The sequence below is a fragment of the Eulemur rufifrons genome, chromosome 2 (assembly GCF_041146395.1).
Source record: "Eulemur rufifrons isolate Redbay chromosome 2, OSU_ERuf_1, whole genome shotgun sequence".
NCBI classification, from domain to species: domain Eukaryota; kingdom Metazoa; phylum Chordata; class Mammalia; order Primates; family Lemuridae; genus Eulemur; species Eulemur rufifrons.
The window spans coordinates 86331599-86346611 of NC_090984.1; the positions used below are offsets into that span (position 1 = coordinate 86331599).

The window sequence follows — 15013 nt, forward strand, 5'->3', positions numbered from 1 at the left end:
ATATGCTCCCAAGACTTGACAGTTCCCAATACTTAAGACATTTCTGATGAGCTTGGTGGTAAAATTAATAAATGTGATTTTTTGATTAAGTATAATGAAATGTGTCAACATTTGGAACATCTCCATAATTCTGTGAACTAATATTTCCCAAATGACCAATGCATAATATTATAGAATCATACATATTTAAAAGATCCATTCAAAGTATGAATTATAGACCAATGGATTTTCATGTAACAGAGTAAGAAAAGTTTATTGATATAGTTTCAGATTCCACTTTGCAAGTAACCTTGTTTAGTGTAGCATCACAAAAGTATCTGCAAAATTATCTGAAAAGGTTATTAAAACATTCCTCTCTTTTCCAGCTGCTTATCTACGTAAGGCTATATTTTCTTCTTGTACTTCAGCCAAAGTAACGTATCACAACAGATTGAGTGCAGAAGCAGATATGAAAATCCAGCTAGACATTAAAGAGAGTTGCAAAAATGTAAAAGTGTTGCCCACAATAATGGCAGGATTTGGGGTGCCAGCAGACAGCGCCTGAGGTCAGAGTGCTCAGTCTGGAGCCCTGAGGTCAGTAAGTTGAGAGAGCGAGGACCCAGCTGTTTCTTTCTGACCTGTGGCTGAACATCTGCAGAGTCTTCCCTCCACTTCAATGAAAAGTGAACCCCTTTCTCTCTAAATAACTGGAAATAACTATTGACTGTTTCGCTGCTGCTTTTGGTGGTAGTTATTGCTCATGTCCTTGGTCTTAAGTAACTACCAAGAGTGTTTGGGTGCAGCTCACACTTTCTGACCGTACTGTATATGCAAAATTTACAAGCTACTCTGAAGCTGTTTTAGCCCATCTGTGATTCCTTATCCTGCTGCACAGCCAACCAAGAAGCCACCATATGGTAGATGAAACCTCAGGTCTTTGAGTATTTGCTCCCTCACCTCTGTCACGTACTTTGATCCCTGGAAACGGAGAAGGCAGCTCCCAGTCCCGAAGCAGCTCGCCCAGTGACCACAAGTGCTGCCGACTGCACAGTGGCCGACTGGCTGGCTCTGGTCATCAGGAAGGTCGTCGTGGGGTCATGGGATGATTGTTCTTTCCTGGCTGGTAGGCAGACCTCTGAGTTGATGTCACAGCGTTGTTGTGGCCTGTCACCTCCTGTGAAGACTGCCCTGGTGTTGCCACTTCTCCCCTCTCCCACTATCTACAGGCTGAGTTCAGTGCTTGCGAGGTACTTGTGTACCTCTTAGGAAGCATCTTGTGTTAGCTAGCGTATGTATTTTCAGATATGTTTTTCAAGTTTCTTAGGATAGTGAACCTATTTTACTGATGTCTGTCTCTCCAGCACTAATTATAGTATTTGGCATTGGGTGAGAAATATCTGTGTTTTGGGTGGATAGATGGGTGAATATAAATACGATGAACTTTAGACTTAGATCAAAATTTTAGAGAAATTGTGTTATAAAAGTATTAAATGTGTGTTATTTTTGTATTTGTTATTTCCAGATGGTAAGGTTGCCAGATGGCTGAATTCCAAGTCGAGGTTAGGGTGGGAATACTATTAAAAAGGCTATTTAATTTTTTTTATTGTAGATCTAGCTAAGGCATTTTTTTTCCCTTTTTTTTAGGAAGAAAATACATGTGACCAAAACTCACAATCCATAAAAACGCATACACATTGGCTTTCCCCCAGGAATAAAAGTGTCATGTTGTGGAACAAAGACCCGAAGTCAGATGGCTGACTGGGACCTTCATTTAGTCAGCAACAATGTATCAAGAACATGTTATGTGCTGGGAATAGTCCTGGTGGCTTCTATTTGGGGCAGAAAGAATTAGGGAACTAGTTATAGTAGATGATACCAAAGAAGAGCAAGAGAGTGAAAGGAGCTGGGGGAAAAACAGGAAGAGACACACCCAGTTTTCCTAGGACATCAGTATGTGTCCAGAGCCATCATGGGGGCCTATGTCTGAAGTCCACCAAACAGTCCATCCTCTCACTTTGTTACGTCCTGAGCATAACTGTTTTTTCACATTCTATCCTGTATTGCTTTGCTTTTCATAGGTACTGCTGTGCTATATTTTATCATTTAAAAGTCTCACTCTTTCCCCCAAACTCTCCAGCCAGGGCCGACTCTCAGTAGATACCTGAGCCTTAGCCTCTCCTTAAAAAGCCCTGACCCAGATGCCATTTGTCTCATGCCTCCCACCTCTTCTCTTCCCTGCACCCCTCATCCCCCAGGGAGAGTCTCTGTGCCTGGGACCCTGACCCCAGTGCAGGCCAGTCCTGGAGAGCAGTCACAATGCTCCAGCCTTCCTTCTCCATTCCTGCAAGCGTCCTGGAGGTAGGACCAAGACAGGGATGTGTTCCAGGGGCAAGTCTGGGAGGGAAGGCTTGAGCCACGGCTGACAGATAAAGCTGAGGCCAGAGGTGCTGGGAGGCCAGGGCAGGAGCAGCGTCTTGGTCCACATGGGCCATGTGTGCCCTTTTCAGGAGTCCTGGCTCTGAAGTGCATGGCAGGAGCTTTTTCCGAGACCTGCAGCTTGCCTGTCATTGCCCTTCACTTTTCTTAATGACTTGAGCCCATCTTTAGAATTATTCCTAAAACTAAAAAGTGACTACAGGCAAACTGCCTAGAGCAGCAGTCCCCAACCTTTTGGCACCAGGGACCATTTCATGGAAGACAATTTTTCCATGGACTTGGGGTCACAGGGAGGTGGAGCTCAGGCAGTGATGTGAGCGATGGGGAGCAACTGCAAATACTGTGAAGCTTCTCTCGCTCACCAGCTGCTCACCTCCTCCTACACACACACACACACACACACACACACACACACCTGTGTTCCTAAGTTTCACAGAAGGCAATTTTTCGGGGGGGGGGCAGGAAGGGGGGCGTGCAGGAGAACTCTGCAACCCAGTCCCTAACAGGCCATGGACCAGTACCATTCCGGGAGTTCGGGACCGCAGGCCTAGAGTATCAGTATGTAAAGAGTAGGAGCTCTGGCACTGGGAGACATCCTTTTCAATAGCACTTCCTTAGGAAGTGGAAACCATCTGGGTAATGATTTCTTTTCTCCTCCAACATGTGTGGATGAAGTTACAGTTTTTATCATTATGAATTATTTTTGTTTCTGTTTTGTGTTTCACCTTTCAGGCCCAGGCAGAGGTTTTGCACAGTAGAGGCAGAAGGATATCCAGAAGGAAGTTAGCTTGCCGGTGCCCAGAAAGGAACCACAGAGGGCAGGGGCAGAGTTAGCAGAGGAGGTTCTGATGAGCCCACAGGCAGCTCAGGGCAGCTCCCAGAGAGAAAGGGACAAAGGCCAGATTGCAGAGATAAGTAGAGGAAAGAGCCAAGGTTGAAGCAGTGTGTGGGCTGTAGTCACTTAGAAATTTGGCAGTTTAATGATAAAGGGAAGAATTTTGGTGGTGATGGTAGTGTTTTTAGGAGAGAGGGAGCAAAAACGTGTTCAGGGTGAGGTTAACAAGCCAGTGGTAGAGAAGGGGGGATTGAAGTATCCAGAGAGGGGCTCAGAGCAAGTGATGCTGATAACGAGTAGCAAAATGCCAGCAGAAAGCTTAGGTTTATTTAGTTGGTTTCTTCCAAGGGGTATATCAGTTTTCTGAATGACAAATATGTGCCTTATTTAAAACGTGCATTTACAAGGCTTGTCCTAATGTCACTACGATATAATTCAGTAAAACTCACAGGTCCCAAATTGGGGCCCAAGGGGAAGTATATTCTTGAATTAACTGATGCAAGATCAGAAAAATTTGTCTTGCTTTCCCATCTTGGAGAGGCTGTGAGGCATGGAGGGTGGGGAGGGAACTAGAAGGCCTTGAGCCTGTGCTGTGACTTTGATGCACACCAGGGATGGGTTTGGGATAGGAAATGAAGCTAGTTTTTCTCTGAATCCATTTTTAGATGTCAGCGGTGGTCACCAGTTGGATTGATTTGGTTTGGAGAGTATTGTTTAGAATATCCACAAATGATAACATATGTGTGGGCATTTCTTTGGTAGAATATCCCTAATTTTAGTCTCTCTTTTTCTCCTAGCCCTTCACCTGAGTGTCCAGTGGGATGAGTTTTATTGAGTGGTTTCCTCTTGGTTTGATCTCTTGGTAGGAAGAGGGCACAGACCCACGTGTCGTAGAGGGAACTGACTTGGAGTCAGCTGCTGCTGTCAGAGGCTGGAGGCACGGCAACCTCTGGAGTTTGGAAGATGGATATTCAGCATTTTTGGGTGTAATACTTAATATATTAAACATATTTTTCTTCTTTAAGATACTCATACATTGAGGGACACAAAGGCAGCATTTTGAAGTTTGATTAGTGGGGAAAGGAAGTTGGTTGGAAGGGTAAATTTGGGGAGACATTGACATGTCTTGAATGGCACACGGAGGGTGTCCTTTCAGATTTCCTGGGTGAGGTGCTGGGGATAGACAGGCTAAGACAGCTCTTGCCCTCTGGGATTTCCCAGCTGGGGAGAAATGGCCAAGGAGATAAACAGTGCAGAGCAGCACGTTACCAGCTTTGATAAGGAGCAATGAGGATGGGCAGGTGACTGCATGGGATTAGTACTTTGCTGAATATCTTTTTTAAAAAAAAATGTTGCAATGCTGGGTATTTTAGTGACTTAAACCAATATTTTAGAGTTAATAGTTACACATACATTGGGTCAGTAATTTGAGAAGAGGTGATATCAGTAATTATATCTGCTTTTTACTCAGTTCTAAGATGCTGGCTCATTTCATTCATGAATCACACAGTTGCAGTTATCTATGTAACAGTCTCACTTCCTAACGTAGATGACATCAAAATAGATGTTTATCAGTTTTGAGACTCAGCAATTGAAATTGTTCTCTTTCCTACCTTCAGAAGTCTGTTTACTCGCCAGGAAGTAATGCTGTGGTGATAGACTTCAATGTGTCTTGCAGGCTGAACCCTTTTCATGGAGCACAGGGGGTTTGGGCATTTAAGGCTAGACAGCCTCCTGCACGGCTGCTGTAGCAAAACAGCACAGTGGGAAGCCGGCTGAGGGGGCATGTTGCTTGTTCATTGTTAGTGAATATACTTCGGTGTGCTTTTCACATGATTGGGTTTCCTCAGTAAGTAGGTAGAAGGAAATCATACTTGTCTTCTAGATTTAAGATTTATTTATAGCTTTTTAAGAACATCATTAGTTAGTGAACCAAGACTAAAAGCGTGATTGAAAACAAAATAATTGTTGGAAATTCATATTTGGTGTTAAAGTGTATTAATATTTTAACTGAACTCTCCATTTTGGTAGCAAAACACATGCGTTAAGGAGCATTTTATTTTCAAAATTAACTGGGTCTTAAGAATCAGAATAAGTTTTGAAATGCAGCCCAGTTTTACAAATAAAATTTTTAATTGAGCTCACTATTGTTTAATTATGCCTGTCAGGTCTTGTCACTGTCACCAGTGGTGTTGAATTTATTTATCCTAATGCTGTGAGCATCAGTCAGTAGCTTAAAACATGCAGTGTTCCTGCATAGTAATGACACTGCGGTGGCTTATAGGAATCATGCAGTTTTATTTTGTAGTCACATTTCACGTTGTTATGATGCTATGGAATATATATCACATTTATACTAATATTGTAATTTATTTTTATGTGAAAAGTATATGCTAGTACTACTCAGGAATTTCCCTAATCTGTCTTGTATTTTGCAGAGATGTCATTTCTGAGCTTTCAAGATAGCATTTAATTTTACTTTATTGTTTAATCAGCATTATAGAAAAGTAAACACAAACTAAATGCAGTTGCTCATGCATTTGCTTTTTGTGTACCCATGAAATATTAATAATTCATCTTTTATTTGGTTCAGACTTCACATGTGTGTGAGCTCTTGGCTAGGGGGGTGGAGTGGAGGCTATTCAAGGTCACTTGCACTTGTGTGGTTGTAGTGTTATTTGTGAAGGTTCCTGTTTTGTTTTCTGTCTTCTGAGCCAGTTGTAAAGTTGTGCTTTGCTCAGTATTGTTTTCTAGGTTCATTTCCAAGTTTATTATTAAAGTGTATTAAACTATTTACTTGTTCAGCATAGTGTGAGTTCGTGTCGTTGGATGTTCAAGCAGCCCTGTTATTTTGTAAAATAACGGTACTCATATCCAACAAGACACAGGCTGTTCTGTGCTGCAAGCATAGTTGCTCCTAAAGGCAGATATTTCATATGATTTGTATCATTTTTGTCAAATTATAATTCTCTTAGTTGCAGTGACTGAGTTTTCATACCTTTGATGGTAGTTTTTCAATGAACATTGCTAGGCAGTTGTAAAGCGGTTGTAATTTAACCTAATTCACAGGCAAGAAAGGAACAAAACTCTGTAGGCTAAGGCTGCAGTTCAGAGTTCCCTTGCTCTCAGGATTTATGTCATCAGGGCTCAGTTTTCTGGCTCCTCTGAAAAAGCTAATTCAGTTTCTTTACTTAACCGGCAGACAGTTGGCTCCTTGCCATGAGCTGTTGACAGTTACTGCTTCTCCTGAGGGTGATTAGCATGCAATGTTACAGTGTCCCTAAGAATAATTTTGCTTACCTATATAATAATTTAAGAATTTAATCATTTCCAAACATGTCCTAAATTATTCAGTCCTTTGTCAGCGTCTCAATTCAGTTCTAGAAGTTTTTTTGTAAGCATTCATTGTGTGCGTAATAGTGTGTTAAATACATTAAGGAAAGTGTTTCCAAATAGATTGTTGTTTCTAATAATAGAATTTTTCATGTATTGTTTTGCTGCATTATAGTTTCACACATTTCATTTTGAGTGTAATAAACAGTCTTGTGAGGCAGAAATACTAGTGGTGAGTGTCTAATGTTTTCAGAGGAGGAAACTGAGGCCTTGGGAGGGTGAGGGCTTTGCCCACATTCACGCAGCGTGGAAGTGCTTTGGGTGGGGCTGTAGCCCGACCTCTGCTCCCTTCATCCCCTGGCAAGCCTGTGGGTGCTTCCCACCTCCTGGCAGGGGAATTGGCGTACGAAACAGCTAGCACACTGAACCGCTAACCCTCCAGATGCGCCTGGATTCCTATACTGCTGTTGCAGTAGGAGGAGAACTTGTCTGTCAGCGAGGGGAAGGCATCCTGCTTGGCCAGGGGTCCACCGGGGGTCCCCTGTCTGACACTTTCTGAGTGACAGCTCATTCTTTTCCTCCCTTACTGCATCAGGAAGCCTTTCAAGGTGCCATTTGTGAGGTGTGCATTTAACAAACATTTGATACCCTTTCATTCTGCTCCACACTGAAAACTAGACATATATTTCATTATGGGAAAAACAAAAATGCATATAATAGAAAAGGCAGTTTATTTAATCATTTTCTAACCTTTGAGATTTTAACATTTTGACAGGCATCCCTCTGTTCTCTCTCTCTCTCCCCCCCATCCGTTGTGGCGCTGTTTCTCCTTGGTAGGGCAGCTTTTCCCTCCTGCTTGCTCCTTACCAGTACTGTCCTCCTATCTCGGGGATCTTTGAGCAAACACTATTTGTTTGCTCAGGCTCCTAGTCAGCTACGTAATAAAGAGCTACTATTTGTGAAGAGTCATTTGCCAGGCAAGCACTCTGCTAAATACTTTTCGCACAGGATCTCCTGTAATTCTTCCAGCCACCCTATTGGTTGCATATTCTAACCATCCCTATTTTATAGATGAAAAACAATTGAGGTGTAATGAAGACACCTGCTCAGTATGATATAGCTAATAAGTGACAAAGCTGGAATTTGAACCCTGTTTTCCTGACTCCATAGCTGGGGTCTAATAAATGAACAGACTGTTTCTGTCCCTTGCTTGGCCAGATTGAGAATCTGTGCTCTATCATTATTTTCTGGGATGTCTCCCTTCAGAGAATGTAATCTTTTCTGTCTTTTTAAAAACAGCTAGCAGCTTTTTCACTTAGGGAATTTTTTTCTGTTCTCATGTTCAATTAAGCAAAATCAGTGTTTAATATTTAAAAATGTGAGCCAGTATTTAGTATTTAAAATGTAAGCCAAGCATTTTCTTATTTATACCTTCATAGTCCTAGAGCAGAGATTAGTTCCAGGTGATAATAAAAATGATTGGTATTGGAACTAGCATTGCTCCTTCTTTAATTGTTGCTGATTTTGGCATATTCGAGGACTGTATAGTCGACTGTATAATCTGTTATATACAAAGTGAATATTTTGTGCCAATTTTTTTTTTCATAGCTCACTGCAACCTCAGACTCCTGATCTCAAGTAATCCTCCTGCCTCAGTCTCCCAAGTAGCTGGGACTACAGGCGTGTGCTACTGCACCCGCCTAATATTTTTATATTTTGTAAAGACGGCGTCTCACTATTTTGCCCAGGCTGGTCTCAAACGCATGGCCTCAGGCGATTCTTCTGCCTCAGCCTCTCAAAGTGCTAGAGGGTTACAAGTGTGAGCCTGGTTAACTTCTTGCTGCCTGCTCTTCTACCTCCCAGAAGTTCTCCTTTATTTTCCCCAAGAGAGAGAAATGAAAATGTTGTTCTGTTTTATCCTTGTGGGTGATACCTTAAAAAATATCAGGTTCCAAGACTCTCTGTGTGTGTGTGTGTGTGTGTGTGTGTGTGTGCGTGCACGTGCGAGAGAGATTCAGAAATAGTATTTAACTTTCCATGAAGATTACCTATTAAGCTACAGAAATCAGGAGAGCTGTTGGTTTGAAACTGTGGTGTGTCCGTAGAGCACACTCGGACTCACGGACACAGAAAATTTGGTCAAAATTAAATGTGATAGGAGTTTCATTCTCAAAGATGGTAAGTAGAAAGGGGTTGGTCACGTGGTGCTGTGGGCATATTAAAGCAGCAGGCAACGATCTTGTGCTGCCTTTGCCAGGATTCTATAAGGTGCCCGTTCCTTATACTTTCTTGGGCATGACCAGATCAGTTTCTGTTCTCTGCCTTCATTTTTCTCTTTCTAATAGTAAACAGAATCCTAAGAAGCAAAAAGAAGCAAAGGTATCTTCAGGTGCAAGCCATTTTAGGTATCCTTGTCTCCTAATTCTAAATAGATTTTTGAAAATTAATGTTGACCTGCCTAAAGTTAAAAACTCTTTCCAACTCTTAACAGTTCTAGTTGTTTTTCAGTGTTCATGTCCCACCTTTTTACCATCCTTTCCTCTCCCAGTAACTGCAAGGTGATTTGTTTTACCCCTCAGCACTACGCTGTCAGTCATGTCTCACTTATCTCAGCAACCTCTCTGTCAGTCTTGAAGGGGCCTAACAGTCAGCATCAGCCAGGAAGTCAAATAAAGGGGCCTGAGCTGCCACCCATACACGAGAGGCCTCCTATTCCCAGGACTCACTCGTTCTTGTTTATGGACAATTCCTAACTGGTTGATTATTCCACTTTTATTTCTGTAGCCAATTTAAAAGCAGAAAATAAGATGAGGGAAATTGTGCTTAGGCTGATAAACTAAAAAGTGACATGACACACATTCATTTCATTCATTTCGGGTTGTTTCTTTATTTTTTACATGTTTATAACTTGCCCCATTCCACCAAGGACTCAAGGCACCTGACATCCTTATAGAAGAGTCCCTTGTTCTGTCTTTAATGAATACAGGCTCCTTAAAGAAACCTGGGATTGAAAAAAAATCCGAGCTGCAGAACAGATAATTTAAGTGTTCTGCTAACACTTTTTATTGCTTTATTAATGCTTGCCATGGGAATCATACCATAAGCTGTTCAGGTAAACAATAAGTTAACAACAACCACTGAGAATTCTCCTGTTTGACCAAACCTGTGTCTTATCTACAGGCTGCAGACATTTGGCTTTAGCCCGTTCCCTGCTTCTACTCCCTTTCTGAGGCTCTGGACAAGAGGCATGCGACAGACGTGTCCCAGCTGCTAACTCCCTATGACAGCGCCAGCACCAGTGCCAGGGTGACTGCAGTGGGCCACCCAGCGGGAATAGTGGTTCAACTCTCAGTAGCTTTAGAATCAGATTAATTTCATTTGTGCAAAGGCACATCAGCAGGGGTGTGTTTCACTGTTTGACACACAGATGACAATCTGGTTGGAAGCTAATATTTGGGGAAAAAATAACTGAAAAGAAAATGATAGTTTTGAAACAACATAGTTATAAGACACAGCATGTATCTATATTTTTCTTTGAGAAAAAAAGTCTAAATTTTCACCCTGGAAAAACACCCAGAAACCAAGCAATAGCTTCCCTGTGTTTTGGCATTTATGTAACAGTTTGTATAAAAGGACAACATTGTATAAAGTGATTCCAATACTGCATGCTGACTTTGCCAAAACCATGTGATGAAACAATCAGTATGTTTGCACTTTGGGTTTGAAATTTTTAAGAGTACGACAATGCAAAGCAAAAAAAAAGGATGAGAGAAATCTGTGCTACAACTGAAGAGGGCAGGGTGGTAGCATAGACTGAGAATCCAGGTGTCTGCATAACCAATGTGTAGAGAACCACCACCACAAAGAGGAGGAGGTAAAGGAGATGTGTGTGCAAATGGGGAGTAGGAAGGGTGAACATCATGAAATGGAGCCAACTTTGGTTACTAAAATCCAGAATCTTATAAGGATTTCCAGAAAGTATAAACAGCTACATGGTTCAGGTTATACACATGCTATATTTCTTGAGGGTTTTCAGAAGCACATGATTCTATCCTTGCAACAGTGCTGGGAAGGAGATGAGGCACACATCCCTTGCTTATAAACCAGAGGGACAGTTGGGCCCTGTGAGAGTCTGTGCCGTGAACAGCTGTAACAGACTGGACACAAAGCTGCATCTCCACCTGCAAAACTGGCTGTGCTTTCTGGGAAGCTAAAGTTGCATTTCATGGACTACACCTGAGACTTGTAATATCCTATCCTAAAAAGAACAAACACGATGTGAGGCACTTAATTTAGGCCCCTGAGGAGAGTGAAGACCTACCTAAGGAGAATCTGGGCCCAGGAAGCATCACTCAGGCCGTTAGAACAGCAGTCCCCAACCTTTTGGCACCAGGGACCAGGTTTCATGGAAGACAGTTTTTCCACAGATGGGGGGTGGTTTCAGGATGATTCAAGGGCATTACGTTTATTACATTTGCAGCCACTTCCCAGCGCTAGCATCACCGCCTCAGCTCATCAGGTATTAGATTCTCATAAGGAGATTCTAGATCCCTCACATGCGCAGTTTACAGTAGGGTTCGTGCTCCTATGAGAATGTAATGCTGCCACTGATCTGACGGGAGGCGGAGCTTATGCGGTGATGTCAGCGATGGGGAGCGGCTGTGAATACAGATGACACTTCCCTCGCCTTCTGCTGTGCCACCCGGTTCCCTAACCAGGCCATGGACTGGTACCAGCCTGCAACCCCGGGGGTTTGGGACTGCAGGTTTAAACATTCATATTTTATTTTAACCTTCTTTTGGGTGGTCATGGTCTACGTTGAGACTAATTGCTCTGTCCGTTTTTTATAAAGGCAGGACAACCCTCAGCTAGTAGAGTGGTGATGAGCACGATGGATATATCCTGATAACATAGGGCAGCCATGGGAGGAGCTCAGTGAAGGTTAGTTAGCATCCGCCTCATGCCTCTGACAAAGAGCATGCAGAGCAAGAAGTCACTGCTTCTTTTGTATTAAGGTAGATTTCCTCCATGTACGATGGCCCTAGGCTGTAATTCTTTTTTAGTTTTAGACTGCTTTTTAATAGGTTTGCCACCTGCTTTTCTTAATTGTTTTACAAGTTTACTGAAAAACATTTTACTGAGCTCCTGCTACATTATGCTAGAAGCTTTATCTATGTCACTTCATTTAATCTTCATAGCAAGATGTCCCCTTCATTGGTCTGCATATGTGTGGCTAAATTAAATACATTTTGCAGCTGTGATTCATTTATTCAAATGCCAGAAGTCATTTTGCTGGATGTGGATCAGAAGCAGGAACAACTTAGTTCCCTTAATTTGCCCAGGCACATTTCCCTCACATCACTGTTAAAAATGCTTGAGTCACTAGGCGAACCCACCGTTGAAGGGCATTTTACAAAGGTAAGAATAGTAACATCTAACACTCGGTCGGTGCTGACCACGTGACTGTGCAGGCACTGTCTGCAGCCCTTTATTCATTTATTTCAGTTAAAACAGCTCTATTTGACTTAAGGAGGAACTAATATCTTAAAATGAAAAATATTTTTTATCAAAGGCAATACGAAAAGAATCTGTTTTGATGGAAGAACTGTCTTTTTAGTTCACAACGATGGCTTAAGAAGGTGGAGAGCAGAGCCAGCTCTAGTCCATACATTAATAATTTAGAAAATGGTGCCCTCTCTGGGCAGATACTGCCCCTAGGGCACAAGGCTTTGTGAATGGATGGTGCTTTTGTGCAAAAGAGAAAAAAGCCTCCCTGTCTCTGGGTAGACACAGCCTGGCATCAGGGTATGTGGCTCAGCGAGCCGAGTGCAGGCTGGATTCCAGCTTCCTGTGCACCCTTGTGCATAGCACAGCCTGGCCTAAGAACATGGCAGCTGAGGGGGGTGGGAAGGGCCAAGGTATTGATGGAGAAAAGGGAAAGAATGAATGAAGGAGAGGAGAACAGATACAGGGCAAAATGATAGATTGGTAACTGGTAAACAAATTATTTCAGAACGGAGGCGGGCCGGGGCGGGGGTGGGAGGGGGAATGACTGCAAGGCCTGGAAGGCAATTTGGTCCTCCCCATGGCCTTTGATGCTCACAGCCCCATCCACCTCTAGAGCCTGTGGCCAGAGCCCAAAGGAGTAAAGAAGGCTCTGCAAGACCTCAGCAAATCATGCTAGTCTCACCACCGGTGCTACCACCAAGGTAATCTTTCTTTCCTTAACCTTAATTCCCTTCACTGGTCTTAATTTCTCTAACCGCAGAACTTAAATACAGAGCTTATTCTTAGGGGGCAGAGCATATTCTTAAATTCCAAGGCTCTCTGGGCAAAGGAATCAGAGACACTGGAGGGGGAGGGTGTGAAATGTTTTAGAGCTTTGACATTCTCCCTCTCTACTGGTGTGTGGGGATCTCCAGAACAAAGGATTCCCTGCGTCTGAGTTGTCTGCAGCCTGCTGGCGGTGAGAGCTGGCCCTCGGTCTCTGCTCCCATGTTATCCCGTGCCCTGTGGATTGCAGATGTACAGAGAAAGGCCAAAATTGTGGGTTGGGCGCAGTCAGAATAATAGGAAAGCAAATATGGAAGCAGTGGAGAGAGAGGAAAACCTAGTTGTAAAAGAGCCTATTTATTAGTCGGATACATATCTTGATTATTTTCCTTCTTTTCATACTAGAAAATATTTGATCATTGATGAACTTCATTGAGGGCCAAATACAGATTTCAGTACCATGTTTAGTAACTTTATGAAGTTACAGAAGGGTAAAAGAAATCACAGTAGGATTTTTATTCGTTTTTCTTATTTAAACATTTTCTCTAATTTTGTAAGATTTGAATGCTGTTTGCTAAAATTCCAGAGGGAGATTAATTTGTCAGTTTGTATCATATAATACCTGTTTTCCTCCATTCATCCACATGGCCCCCCCCCCCGCCCCCCGCTCCAATTTTGGCAAATAGACATATACAAGGATGTTGGAGATTGATGTACTTTAGAGCAGTGGTCCCCAACCTTTTTGGCACCAGGGACTGGTTTCATGAAAGACAAATTTTCCACAGACAGGAATAGTGGGTCGGGGTGGAGGGGATGGTTTCAGGATGATTCGAGCACATTACATTTATTGTGCAGTCAAACCTCTCTGCTAATGATAATGTGTATTTGCAGCCGCTCCCCAGTGCTAGCATCACCACCTCAGATCATCAGGCATTGGATTCTCACAAGGAGCATGCAACGTAGATCCCTCACGTGCAGTTTACAGTAGGGTTCACACTCCAATGAGAATCTAATGCTGTTGCTGACCTGACGGGAGGCGGAGCTTACAGGGTGATGTGAGCGAAGGGGAGTGGCTGTAAATACAGCTTGCTTGCCCACTGCTCACCTCCTGCTGTGTGGCCTGATTCCTAACAGACCATAGACCCATATAGTACCCGGAGGCCGGGGACTGCAGCTTTAGAGTATGTTTCTGAGAGCAGATGACTTCATAGTCTGCAAAATAATGGGGCACTATAAATTGATCTTTTATGAAAATATAGGTGAACATAGCTTTTTAAAAGAAAGGAGATTGGTGAATATATGTATGTGCTTTTAAAAATTCTGGTTTAGACATCATGACATGTTCAGAAGTGTCCAGAATAATGAGGATGGCTTTTGATATTAATTTGAATGGGCTGATTTCATTCAAAGGTTCCGTCTTCGGTTATAGGATTTAATATTGCATGCAAATGTAAAGACTTGGGATTAAGCTCAGAGAAAAGCAGATTCTGTTACCGTTTTCCAAATCTGTCCTAAATCTCATATCCCGTCAGTGGTGACTATGACCTAGTGTGGTCTGCACAGGTACTAAGTTGGAGTCTCCTCACTTGGAAAGTCCACCATGATCTTGCCCTCTAGTGGCTTTTTAAAAACTCATTAATAGCTTACTCTGGAACTTAGCTGGTAAAATTCTGGTGCTTAAGAAAAGGGATAGCTGTTCAAAGTTGAGTGGGGTAAAATTCTTACAGCATAATGCAATGTGTTTTGTATCTTTCTCTCCTTTTAGAAACTGAGCTCATAGTCAAGTTCTACCCACTGTAGTTTATCACAATTTTGTTTCCATTATTTACTCACAAAAGCAATTTAGAATTTAAGGAGAAATATTATTTTATGTGTAATAGTTTAATTTCTGTATGTATACATGGAAGGAAATGTTTTGCTACATTTGTGGAGGGCTTGTATTTTAACAAGGTAATTCTTCATTGGACTTGTGAGACTAATAAAAATGTCAATATATAAAGTATGGTTGAATCAAAATATGAAGACCTGGCCAAAACATCCACTTTCTGTCTCCCTTAGCCACCGTCTCTGGATCCCCTCCCACTTCACATGTAACCCTGACCTAGCACCAGCCACGCTGCTTTACAATTGCTGATTTGCCGATTGGTTTCTCCCTCA

The 15013-nt window shown here is 42.4% G+C and overlaps 1 protein-coding gene across 1 annotated transcript in view; it reads left to right on the forward strand.

Annotated features, from left to right (window-relative positions):
* The window catches only part of PELI2 (pellino E3 ubiquitin protein ligase family member 2), a 157362-nt gene that overhangs the window by 78773 nt on the left and 63576 nt on the right, over positions 1–15013 (forward strand). The window lies entirely within an intron of this gene.